This window comes from Magallana gigas, chromosome 2 (assembly GCF_963853765.1).
Source record: "Magallana gigas chromosome 2, xbMagGiga1.1, whole genome shotgun sequence".
Classification (NCBI taxonomy): domain Eukaryota; kingdom Metazoa; phylum Mollusca; class Bivalvia; order Ostreida; family Ostreidae; genus Magallana; species Magallana gigas.
In genome coordinates, this window is record NC_088854.1 from 60,964,734 (window position 1) to 60,977,740 (window position 13,007).

The window sequence follows — 13,007 nt, forward strand, 5'->3', positions numbered from 1 at the left end:
GCTTTCCTGCATCGGAGAAACATGTTTCTTGAAAACGCTAGCTAAATGCTAATATTCAATATACATGTACATGTGTATATGGTCACAAACGTAGCATAAACATAAAGAAATAAACAATATAAAGCTGGTTGGGATTAAATACATTCACCTTAAATCTAGACCCGATTGATCTTACTTCAAATATCGTCAACTGATGACATTCCGAATCCCTAGAATGTATAGCATATGTAACAATATTTTGATTATATCTGTAAACGATGCGTTACATGTACAAGTGGACAGCGAAGTATACTTGTCGATAATTTATCTCTATATATAAAAACCCAAATGAACAAAGTTTAACACAGATGCAATACATATTAAAATAATTACTGTAAAATAGACAAAATATAGACTACGAAATCCAAATTCAAAATTATGTTGGTATCTCTGTCAATGAACTGACGCTGTTTTTATTTGTGAAAGATAGAGGATTCAAGAATTTTTTTTTAAAATTAAGATATTTATTTACGTAAGAGCAACAAAGGAAAAGAAGCAGAAATTAAAAAAAAAATTTAAAACACGCAAATGTGAACGATTGTTACGCTAGTTGTTATCTTCCCAGGTCAAGGATTTCTGGTCCACTCCGCTACTCACATCTTCCTGAGTTAAGATGGGGGGATCATTGTTGAATAAAGACCGAAAATAATTGCTGACATATTGAAAGGCTTGATCAAAACATCATCACAGTTTATTAAGTTTATGTTTGTATCAATTTGTAACTGTACTTTGTGATCGTAGTAGTTTGATCAATCATAACGGACGGTAGACAACTTGTTATATTGTATTTTGTGATCTTATCTTTGTGAAACATGATTGCCGGACGCTGGTATTGGATGACGTGGGGCAGTCACATTATATCCTAGGAACACCGATAAGTTGATGAATCGTCGCCAAAGCACTGGACCAAGCTTAAAGTTTGGTTTTGACGGACGGCTAATTATATAAACAAGTCTGCATTTTCTGAATATTCACTTGTAACCATGTAGGCATTGCTTAAATTTTTTTAATTCATTTATTAAAGTCACTCTGTCGATTTTTGGTCGTCCATCGGTGTCTGTAGGTCGGTTGCTCGACGGACTATATTCAAAGACTGAAGAAATCGGCTTCAGACGCAAAAGAAAAAAATATTTTTGCCCGACGGACACAGAATTGGTCGGCCGACGAAAAAGAGGTCGAAATTGTCAAGTCAATGGCTTATGAACTGCAAAGTGGCACGAAAATATATATCGTTTTGTCTCAAAAAACCGTCACCCGTTGGTCGTGATAGGAAATGTGACTGGGGTATAACTCTATTCAACGATATCAAATCTAAAAGGTTCATGAAAACAATTGTATTTTTATCAATTTTTCTATCATAATAAACACTGTAAAACTTTATTGCAGAACACATTTCTATTTTCTTCGGACTTAAAAAAGCCCCATGTTTTTCGTATTGTAGAAGGAGCACGTGGTGCAGCTCGGGGGCTGATTTGATTGACAGATGAAGCCTGTGGACTCTGACTGAAACTATTTGGTTGGATTTTATTACAATGTCTATTCCTAAAAAACGACAGATGAGTTATTATATATGGAAACTAAATCAAAAACAATGTATCATATTAGTGAATTACAAGTAAAATGTACTCTCTCTCTCTCTCTCTCTCTCTCTCTCTCTCTCTCTCTCTCTCCTATCTCTCTATCTTAATTTCTTTAACCAAATGTTGTCTAAACAAAATATTTAAAGTTTCTGATAAAGATGAAGTCAAAAACTTTAAGACAAGATCAGGGAAGGAACTTCAGCTATCGACCCACTGATTCCACGCGCTATAAATATGAATATACTACATGCACAGTGTAGGAACGGAAGTGTGAAATAGTGTGATAAATGGATGGAAAAAAAACTTCTGAAAAAGTTCAAAAAAGAAGGGGGATCGACTCTCAGCAGGTTTTAAAAGCAACCTCAATCAACAAAATAGTTCATTGAATGAAAAGAAATGGAAATGGGGATGACTGGACTGGACTTGAAAGATTTTAAAAACAAACTGGATCTGTTCCTATTTCACTATGTTGTTTGCACACAAATATAAGAGAGAGAGAGAGAGAGAGAGAGAGAGAGAGAGAGAGAGAGAGAGAGAGAGAGAGAGAGAGAGAGAGAGAGAGAGAGAGAGAGAGAGAGAGAGAGAGAGAGAGAGAGTTTAACACGTTTAGGTTTCTGTTTAAACAATGCAGCTTCATATCAACTTTCACACACGTAGTGTGTAAGATTCATATTATACATTAAAACACTCCAAAATACTTCATTGTTGAACACATTTATATTTTCTACGAACTTAATTTAATCATGGAAGGAACACTTGGTGCATTTCGCGGGCTGATTTGATTGACAGATGTAGCACGTAGAATCTGACTGAAATTACTTGGTTGGATTTTAATACAACGTCTATTACTTTAACGATAAAAGGGTTATTTAGATATGGAAACTAAACCAAAAACAATGTTTCATATTAGTGAATTACAAGTAAAATGTCTCTCCTTTCTCTCTCTCTCTCTCTCTCTCTCTCTCTCTCTCTCTCTCTCTCTCTCTCTCTCTCTCTCTCTCTCTCTCTTAGTTTTTTTTCTCAAACAAATGATTTTCTAAACAAAATGTAACAAGTGTCCGATAAAGATGAAGTCAAGACTTGAAACAAGATCAAGGATGGAACGTTATCTAAATGTTGAAAGTGTCTTATAAAGATTAAGTCAAAAACTTTAAGACAAGATCACGGAAGGATCTTTATTTACCGATCCACTGATTCTACGCAATATAAAATTGAATATACTACATGTGCAGTGTAGGAACGGAAGTGTACGGTTTTTGCTAGCGCAGATTGTCGAAGCGAATAATCAAATAGAAGAGTAATTCTGCGAAACCGTTGAATATTATAAGGTAGTCCTATACTCGGCACTAAATGGGCTCAAACTTTGTAAACTTGGTTTTGAATGATAGTCAAACATCCTAGAAACAGATAAATGAAAAAAAAGATAGGTCCACATGCTTATTTTTTTGTTATTGGATGTAATCCATTGCACCCATGTTTTGACATTCTTGAAAAAATATATATTTTCAATTTCCTCTTGTGAATTATTATTTATTCCATAACAAATGAAGTCTAATATGCAGAATGGAATATATACATTTCATTTAATCATATATAATAATTGTTTGAAAAATGTTAATAAATATTCTTTTAATGTGTCATATATGAGGCAAAATTTGTCAAAATAAATTGCAAAATTCTACATTGCAGAGATAAATTCGGGTTATATTTCAAGTTTTATGGACTCAAAGTGAAATTAATTGATTTTATTTCACAAATTAGCATCTTAAAAAAGAAATTTTCTTAGAAAAAAATATATGTTGACGGATTACTTTTTGTGTTATAGACTATATAACAAGTATACCCCCCAATTTTTTTTTCTTCCAAAAATCATGAAATATCACTTCTTTCAATGTACATGAAATCTGAGTTTATTTAAAATGTTTACAAGTTTTCACAATTAATTTAAGTTTAAAAATAGATAAAATGAAATAAAAGTTTGCAATTTCTCAATTAACAATATTTTAATAACTTTTCAGGGTGTGTTATGTTAGCGATTGTGCAACACATATAATACAATATAAATTACATGTTGTACATAATAAAATACAATGTGCCTGAATAATTCATCATGCAAATGGAACATGGTAAATACCTCAAGAAAATTAAATGAATATTTTCTTATAACCATATGCATTTTATACCAACAGGTCAAAGCAAATGAGTGCTTGTTTAGTCACAAAAATTTACATGATCTTAATTCAATACCACTTACAAAGAACTGCCTTCATACAAGCTGCAGAAAAGCTTTTGATTCAACCATAATATCTAGAAGCGATAAAAAAATTGCACAGTTCACTGTAAAAATTTTACATTCTTGTATTTGATTGACACCTTGACAATAACATGTGTAAAACAAAATTTCAAATAAGCTTCAGTGTACAAAATGCCTAAAAGCATTTCAGGTGTTTGAAAGATATTGCACAACTTTCTCAATAACTGCTTTTGATTTTGACACCTTGCATCTTCTGGAATTTGCAATTGGGTCACTGAAAACATTTCTTATGCCATTGTTGGGGTCACGCTTGTGAATAATTTTAAGCTTGGCTGAATTCAAGGAAAGTCCCACTACCTTACTCATAGTTGCTGCAGAAATAACCTTCATCTTAACAAGAGGCTCTAACGATGACTTGCAGCTGTAATAAGACGGTCTAACAAGATCTTCACCATTACAGTTAACTTTAAGTTTTTCGTGAAAAAGTCTTTGGAGAACTTCTACGTTTGAAACTGCATTGTGCGCATTGTATGTTTCTCCCAGAAGTTTCTGGACAAGGTTTTCTTGCCTGTAATTACCCATTTCTACTTTTGGATAAATCCTTGTGGACAACTTGAGAGTATCAACAAATCCAAAAAAAATTTCTTGAAATCTCTCAAGTAGGTTGTGCTTGGAAAGTTATGCATAAGCACAGGGAAGTCAACACTTATGATATTATGTCCAATCAAAACTGGTTTTGGAAAACTCGAAACAAATGCAATAAACTGTTCAAGTCCTTCGAAAATTGTTAACGAATCAACAGCTTCTCCCTTCAGCTTTAGAACTCCTCCATAATATGTTAATCCTGTGGCAGCTGAGGCACCAATACTGATGGTACAGGTTGGTCTTGTATAGACGCTAAACTCTATATCCCCACACACACAAGCGATTTGGAGGATGTCTGATGTTCTTGCTGCAATATAATGTAAAAAGTTCACTTAGCCTTCCGAATAATTTGTAATCACATATCAATTATGCATACATAACAAAGGTTACTACAAACTAACCTAATCCTGTAGTTTCTAGGTCAAAACTATCAAGGAACTGCTGTCTACGGAGAACTCTTTTGACGGAATGGTGATGTCCTTTATGTCAGTACATTCATCAAATCCAATATTGGTGCTGTAGGTTTCACCTAAAAAAAAACTTGGAACAACTTTTATGCAATCATAATATGAAATGCTCTAGCTTTACAAAAATTGCCATTACATACAGTGTGAAATAAGTACATGTACATGTATTTTATTTACCCTCAAGCACTGAGTGAGTAGCATCTTCTGATAACCTTTCACTCTTCAGTTCTATATGTCTTCGTTTGGCACTTCGTTGGGCTTGAAGTAATCGCTTCCTTTTTAATGAATTTGCCAGTTTTGTTGTGTAAATCTGCCGGGAGACATCTGACACCTCTTGTTGAGCTAATTAAAAGACAGAAAAACACTTATTTATTAATTACTTCAATTGCATAGTAATTAACACGTAGTTAAAATTTATTAGGGATAACTATTCATTACATGTTAAAATGTCATGAACATGTATTATTTCTAGCGATATACATGCATTAAACATAAAAATCAAAAATTCTTTTAAAATTACATGGAATGCTGGATTTAAAAAAAAGGCTCTCTGAAATTATTTGATATGTTAGTTATAATTTAATAACAAATACTATGATTTCAAATATATGAACAACTAAAAAATAAAGTGAAAAATTATGCAATACGACCAGTTTGCAAATATCCATTTTCATGGAACAAAATACATTCATAAATATTATAAGAAGGAATTTGGGGTAGCACTAGGTAACAAGATATATATATATATATATATATATATATATATATATATATATATATATATATATATATATATATATATATATATATATATATATATATATATATATATATATATATAAACATGTAAGTGTACATGTATGTGTGCAGATTCATACATGTATTACAATCTGGCCATCGACTATTTATGAAATCAAAATTAACAACAATAACACAAACAACTGGTAATTCTAATAAAAAGTTATTAGAACAATCTGTCAATCTAAACTGCATCTGCAATTAACAGTTCTACCTCTGTGATATATTTGTAACCCTAATTCTTTTGGCATACAGTGGCAGACACTCTTGTTTTAGACTATCAGATCCGCCATAAAATCTGTCATCATAATTGTGTGGATCTCAAATATATGTACTTAAAGCATGTAGTATGAAATATTATTTACTAGAATACTTGCACTTGTGATTCTTTTTCAGTAAACTTACATTCTTTTTGGTGCTTTGCTTGCTACCATATGGTTAAAATTTTCATTAGTTTGTGTGGATCCTAAAGTGGCCAATTCCTCGACTTTTCCAACATATCCTTTAAAAAGGTCTTCCAAGGCAACACGTAACGGCTGATCTGTCAGAGGCCTACCATATGGCAAATTCCTTGGCTTGTAGTCTGAATTTTCACTCCTGCACCATGCCCCACATTTGTCATGTTCACATGAAATCAAATTTGATAAATTGTAGTCAAGATCTAAACAAGATGAACTTTAATACATGTACTGAAAATGTATTTATATGTAATGTTTCAAAACTTAGCATAGATCTATTTATGCATATATATACATACTATACAGATGAGGAACAATCTTTTGCAGATCTTCTTCAAGCTCTGTTGATTTTCCTTGATTTTGTTTGACACAATACATAAAGCATCTCTCCACATGACCCCGAACTTTAACATTTTTCAATGCTTTGAAGGTGTTACTCATATCCACTAGCTTGCCTGTGAAACCTTTGCGAGTATGATTACTATCGCACTTCTTTCTGATGTTAGGATCCACAGTGGCTTTGACCCTCGCAATCGTGGTAGAATCATTGTCCATGACCAAAGTGTTGACCTTCAATTCATCATTTTTTTAAAAAATAAAGCCATATTTTACATTATCATATACACATCAAAAAGTGATACTGTTCTCTTCATTTCAGAAATACCTGCTTTCCTGTATTCATTATGTCTTGAAGCATTTCACAGGCCATGGCTGGCTCCATGGACTTTGCATAGGCAGTCCAGTTGCATGAGCATGCATGTTTTCTTGGGGGGACTCCCTTCTTCTTAGATTTTGTACAAATCCTACAGCGTTTACTCACCACAGAAAACCCTAGACATTTTTTTGTGGACTCTCCAATCAAAGTTGCATGTCCTATAATAATATTAACCAAAACTGTCTTATGCAAGAGAAAACCTCTATGGTTCACTGCATTATCAAATATATTAAACATTGGATGTAAAAAACATCTAATACTAAGTAACCAATTATAAAATTAAATTTTCATTTGTCACCGGGACAATAACTAAATCAAAATTTGTACTCAACCTGTCAAACTGTTGAAAGCACGGCCTGTACCTCTTTTTTCCCCACGCTCCGTCGAAACTTGCTGTTAAATTTCCATCACTTCTAATAAAGTAACAAATACAAATTTTCTTGTTATATATTAAATATGTGGTTTCTGTGGTAGCATATAGAGGGAAAAATTAAATAACAGCAGTCAGTGATTTTTAAATAGTACTAATATTTTATTCAAACAAATCTTAAGAAGTTGACTCAATAATATACGTACAATATAACCTCTTCCTCCAAACTTTTCCTGCAGGTCTCCTCTGCCATGTCTGCTAGATGAGGTACCATTTCTCTTTATCTGCACTTAATGCTCTTGGGTGGTATTGTTGGAATATTCATAGCAGACAATAAACTTTTCACATGCATCTCTCCAAGACCAGCATCTATCATGCCTACAATCATTATAATATTTTCTTGTGAAAATCAAATAAAATTTTCTTTTGTTTACTGATGTATCCCTAAGATTTATTTATTTGTTATCAAAATAAAGTCTCATTCCAATTTTTAAGTTATCCTTACCTGCTGCCAACTTTGTGTTAACATCCCAAGCAATACCACCAGCAATAGTTTTATGCCGGCTGCCAGTCGGGATCTCATTAACAAGCTGACAATAGTTACATCTTATCAGCAACATATGTCCTAATCCAAATTTTTTCCCACCAGTGCAATCGTTCAGATGGAGGGGCTGACTGCATAGCTGGCAAGACTTTAATCCGTCTCCCAAGACTCCTAAGTTAATTTTAACAACAAATAAGATATAAAATTCCATAGCATATAAACTAAAATTACGGTGTATGGTCCACACAAATGTTGTCTGTTTTGGTTTGTTGTTATTACCTAGTTCTACAACTTTTCGTCCTACACGCCAATCCCCCTCTTTCAAGTTTTCATTAAGAGGAATTTCAATTTGCTGACCTGGATCGGGGATGTCACATGCAGCATACTCGTGATCGTAGCTAATAATTGGTACAATGTTAGCAGCTGGGGCGGTTTCTTGTCTCCATCGTGATTCCCTTCCCCTTTCCAAAGCCTTATTTATTTTTTCCCTTCCCTTTTTTCAAAATTTCCCCTTAAACTTCGCCATTTGTTGTTACGACAGCAAACTACATGATATAAAAAACGCTGAGTAAAAGTCGAACCAAAACCGTCAAAAATTCACATCTCGGAAAACAAAAGTGTGGTTTATCGCGGCTCTAATTTTACATGTCGGTGTGACGTAGTGCGATACTTGGACTACTTTAATCAAATGAATTGATAAATGAATGTAAAAAAAAAGTCCTTAACAATTCAATACGTTATAGTTAAAAACTGGCACAAGTATAAAAAGTTGTACTCCTTTTGCAATATGAATTTTAATGTACATTTTTACAATCAATATCAAAGTTTACATTCCAAAAATTGAAATGATTATTATGTAAGAAATACAATCATTTCGACTAAATAGGGGACATGTAGAGGTATATAAAGACCTCAAGAGAATAATCTGACCTGGAGTTAGATGTTATTGCAAATAAAAGTAGAAAACTTCCTCAGAATAGCATGAGTTATAATTATTTCATACTGAACACGTTGCACATTTTAAGCAAATATTTATGTTTTACTGTACGCATAGTTCTTTGATTAAGCATTGGTTTCGAATGGCGAATTAATTCGATAGAATGACCGTTGTATGAATGGACTCATTAAAAAAACTTCAGTGATGAAAAACAAATATTTTTGCTGCGATCATAATAAGTAGTTTTTTAATCGGCCTTGTACATCCTTTTGCATAGCTGTCATATGCAGATGAGTGCTTAACTGAAGTGAACTATATAAGTTTTAGATTAATGAGATAAAAACGCGGGGTAATAGAACAAGTATTTCGATACATGAATTCACATTGCTAGCGGACCAGAAACGTTATATAAATTATACTTGCAGTTAACGCAATTGATTACAAAACCCTGGATATAAAAATAACTAGATGACATCTGCGCAAGTGCGGGAGATAACACTTTACAAATAAATGGGCTTTGTTGTGTTTTTTTTTGGGGGGGGGGGGTGTCGGGTACACATTTGAGTCAGATTTTTTTTCTTAATTGGTTTTCTTAATCTTTTTTTTTTTTAATAAAAACGAATCTAACACACGTAATCTATGTCAACAGAAATATCTTAGCTCATTGTAATGTTCACAGTTACACATACAGATGTTCATCTGCAAATCAGACCCGTATATACTTATAAGAGCTACGCGTACAGTAAACAATATTGAGGCATGGTAAAAAAAAAAAAAAACCTTTCAAATTCAAAGAATACATTGCTTCCTTCCTATATGAAGTTTTTTTTTTGGTCTGATATCATATTGGGGAAATATTTTCTCAACAAGAAATAATTTTTTGGTCAAAAAAATGAAAAACACTTTCTTATTGAATATTTCCAGTTTTGATCCAATAACATATTTCCCCAACAGAATTTTAATATTTAAGATTCATATGACGAGTATAAGCTTATTCTAGTTTACTACTGTATCAAAATCGAAATACTGTCTATCAATATATCCATATATTAGATATTGACTTATTCTTCATATACGATCAAAATACTGTACGCATCGCTAATTGTTCTCTTGCTTCGACAAACAGCGCTACTTAAAACTGTACACTTCCGTTCTTATACTGTGTCATGTGCATGTACATCACAAACATGTAAAACATATAAAAAAGTTAAAATTACTAAATGTACATCATATTCTTTTTGAGAAAGTACAATTTTTTTCACCAGCCCTTTAATTTTGATTTCGTTGAATAGAATTAGTGAGAAAAGATAACGGAAGACAATGTATGTTCTACCGTTATCATTCCACGTGCTATTTAAATTGATCAAACTATTACAAAAACGATCACATATTGCAGTTTGTTATTATTGTTTGTCTTGTAATTTGTTGTTGTTGTTTTCTGTTTGTTTTTCTTAAGTTTCTCTTAAGTAAATAATTAAAAATTCAAATTTGTTTAAATTAACTAAAAAAAACCCAAAAAACTCCATTTTTCACACATATATCCCGGGTGTTACACGTTGTTGAACCGCGTCGCATCGTGTTTCGTAAGCTGTAATGTATGTATGATTTACTGTAAGAATTAGTGGAACAATATTAAGTACTAACAAATAAAAACTTATCAATTAATGCATTCTGCTAATCAGATTCTGACTCAGCGTCGATAGCGTTGTTGAAGTCGATAACAATAAATAAAAGCTTATAATTTTCCGTATTCGTTTTTTTAAAATTCATATTGTTCACCAAATACCGTGTCTTGTTCTTTGCAGGTACATGCATTTCATAAGTGTACATTGAAATATTTCTCATTTATAAAAATTGATATTTCAAAGACAAAACAAAAATATTTTTTAAGTGCTCTAATATATATCTTTTGCAATATGCGAACCGAAAGTCTTACTTTGGATTATGAATACCAAATCTCAAGAACTGAAGGTCGAAAAAATATTTAAAGGACTATGTGCGGTATCGTGAAATTTCTGCCCCCGATTTCAACCAATTTTTAAAAAGTATCGTATAAAATTATATCTTCATTAATCATTGTATAGAGGATGCCTATCACTTTTATCTTGATTTTAGTTATCGTTGCTCATTCGCTGTTTATCTATGACGTCACCTAAATGACCTAATTCCCGCAAATTTGCAAACATATATTTTGCATTCGAAAGTAAAGAGCACAGGTCTGCTCAAGTACGATTATAACAATTGTTTTTCTTTAGATAGTTATACACATTATACTAAAAAACCGTACTTGAGCAAGCCTGCGCTCGATGTTTCCTAGTCGAAAAACTATCAAAAAACAGCCATATTTTGCTACTACACATCAATTTATGGAAATAAGGCAATCTTCATGACGTCATTTCTACATTATGACGTCACTGTTGTGATAACCTTTTACACCCTTATTTTCAATAAGACTTTATGTTTCACCTTTTTTTTTAAAGCTTTCTCTAAAACTTTGATTTTGGGGGCAAAAAATGCATAGTACCGCACATAGTCCTTTGATGCCAAAAAAGCAAGAGAAATTCTGAATTTGTCAATGCAAGTCTTGTCGAAATCGATCAAGGGGTTATTTTAACGATTCTTTTAAAATGTTGGTTTTCCATGAAATATATTGTGGAAAAAAAAATCACATACTTTTGGCACTTGAGTGTACATGTGAAATTTGTAAGTGATAGCTTCAATATAGCTTATAACGTAAGATTCATGTTATTTCACGTTTTTCTCTGGCTCCACTTACTTGATTTCAGAAAATCACGACAAACAGCTCATTGTTTACATATTTGTTGATGTAAAACCCTCCTTGTAGAATTATACCCGGTATTACTTGTCAAAATATCTTTGCCAGCTCTTCAGTCGGTATAATGTCTATAGTCGCTAGGTTACGAACACGCGGAAGTAGATCGTACATGTAATAGATTTTCTTATATATACTAGTAGTAACTATAGTAGTCTTCCTTTCATGTTTAATATTGTCTAATACACATACATTTTGATAGTTTAAATGTTATTTGCATTTCGAATATGATTTATAAAACTTTACGTTATCCGATTTATTTACAATGTATTTAACGTTGTCATTAATACACGATACATTGACGTTATCCAAACACGGTTTCTTAAAAAATAAACACGGTCCGCACAATATTACTATCACGATTTTTGCAAACAAGACAAAATAAGTAAGTTGTTTAATATGACAAAATTTTGCAGTGGTGATTTTATGCGGACCTATCTAAATATCAAAAACATTCACAGCAATTGGTGTATTTTTCAGGAAATATGCATTCCCAGGACATTTCGTCGCAATTTATTTCGCATATTCACTTGGGTAATCACAAGTTCTTATATATTTTTGATAATAGGTTAACTAGAAAGTGTTTGTTTGTGCATTAATATTTTTTTCTGACAACTTTAAGATTTTACTCTTTCCGAGGGCCAAAATAAGTAAATAATTTTTAAACATTTGAATTTTATGAAGTTGAAATTAATGTTCTAATGATTTATCATTTGTAAAATTTGTATATAGATTTGTTCATTGATTGTACAACCTTATCATTAAATTTTGTAATGTCTTTTAACTTTAAAGTACGTAATAATTTTAGAATTTGAGTTTAAATTGTGAAAGACAGTGCATAAATGTATAATAAATCATAAATGGGAGCAAAAAGTATATATACCTTTTTTATCAATAGGAAATTTAAATCTAAAAATCAAGAAAAAGTCCAATTTGTTTTTATTCTCCAGAATTCGATTGTATGACGTTTTGATTTACAGCTTTAAAATAAAATACATTTTAATCTATTCACATTGATATTTTTAATGGAAAAGTTTCTGATAAAATTTTGGCAACAAAACACCATTATGCATTAAACATTTACAGTCATTCTAACTAATTTTAGCTTTGGATTGAAAATATACAATAAAATTGAAAATCGTGATAAGACTTTTGTTAAGGTTTTCTTCAATATACCCACGCCTTCGTCCCAGAATACTTGCAAAGTTGATTGGATAACAAAGACAGTTAAATGTGATCTGATTTATTGTCACTTGAACTCGAGCATGAAAATGAAAAAAAAAATCCCCATTATATCAATAATGTAATCATAAATCTTCACGGGACTATTGGTCAAAAGACATATCTCATTGAGAAAGAAGTCACGG

At 32.0% G+C, this 13,007-nt stretch overlaps 1 long non-coding RNA gene across 2 annotated transcripts; it reads right to left on the reverse strand.

The window, feature by feature from the left end:
• Nucleotides 1–3,261: 3,261 nt before the first annotated feature.
• Nucleotides 3,262–8,410, reverse strand: LOC117687976 (uncharacterized). 2 transcript variants are annotated; one of them, XR_010711461.1, is made up of 8 exons: nt 7,832–8,410; nt 7,533–7,624; nt 7,289–7,369; nt 6,906–7,114; nt 6,189–6,811; nt 5,163–5,327; nt 4,920–5,047; nt 3,262–4,825 (listed from the first exon to the last, which is right to left on the reverse strand). It is a non-coding gene; the product is annotated as an uncharacterized lncRNA (long non-coding RNA). The 2 variants fall into 2 exon arrangements; XR_010711460.1 differs by having other exon boundaries at nt 7,533–7,704.
• Nucleotides 8,411–13,007: the final 4,597 nt, after the last annotated feature.